The following is a 1,246-nucleotide window of genomic DNA, read 5'->3' on the forward strand; positions in this document are numbered from 1 at the left end:
GAAACCTGTGGTAATATATAGTCATTATTTAGGATCCATCCAGTTTCTTCAGGGGCCAGTCTGGCAAATTAAATGGAAACATAAAGGGGACTAGCTTGAGATCTTATAAAGGTGACACTAATTTATGTCATCTGGTTTGTGATACTGTTTTTGATTTACTTTCTTGTCTGGGAAAGGGCATTTTTAGAGGTCTACGCTTGGCCTTTCCCACTATGATGGCTCTTATAACACAGACCATGGATTCAATGCAGTGGTTACTCCAACTTCCAGGTATATCAAATTCAATTATGCAATTACAGGACTGGAAATATTGTCACTGAATGGGTCTGTGGATCTGGTCATCCCACTGTGAACCTGTAGCTAGGATTCAGTTTATTACTTGTTCTCCATAAGTCCTCAGCTCTAACAGAGAAGTCTAATGATGGTCTTCTGGTATAAAAATTAATTCAGACCTATGTCCCATTGTCCTTGAGATATCTTGATATCTGCCTCTCTCCCAAGTCTACAGTTATCTGAGTAAATGGCTGGACAATCCTTTGAGAAAACAGTGAGGATATAATCAGTCATAAGGATCTCTCTGTAGGTCATCAGCACAATTTAGTAATAACTGGCTAACTCCACTCTCTCTGTTTGAACCGCTTCTGCTATAGCCTTCAGGTGCCTGAACCAGCAACAAGAGCTCCCTTCACTAGAATATTTTCCCTCTGAATTGGGATTGGGCTGTCACATTGTGCCACATGTTGTCGTGCTTCATATACCTCCCAGGATGAGTTGCTCCTTGCCAGTCAGATGGCAAGCAATCCCATCTCAGAACCCCATCTTACTGTGTGCTTTCTTATATTGGTCATGATTTCAACTATGTCAGTTTAGGTCATCTGGGAAACAGATGGGATTAGAAGGATTAGAAGGATTAGAAGGACAAAAGGTTAATTTCGGGAAATGTTTGTGAAAGGTAAATAAAGAAGGAGCAGAAGTACCAAAATCTATAAAGAGCTTAGCAAACTCAATACCCAAAGAACAAATAATCCAGTCAAGAAATGGGCAGAGGACATGAACAGACATTTCTGCAAAGAAGACATTTAACAGACACATGGAAAAGTGCTCCACATCACTGGGCATCAGGGAAATACAAATCAAAACCACAATAAGATACCACCTCACACCAGTCAGAATGGCTAAAATTAACAAGTCAGGAAATGACAGATGCTGGCGAGGATGCGGAGAAAGGGGAACCCTCCTACACTTT

This window comes from Martes martes, assembly GCF_963455335.1.
Source record: "Martes martes genome assembly, chromosome: X".
In the NCBI taxonomy this organism is placed as follows: domain Eukaryota; kingdom Metazoa; phylum Chordata; class Mammalia; order Carnivora; family Mustelidae; genus Martes; species Martes martes.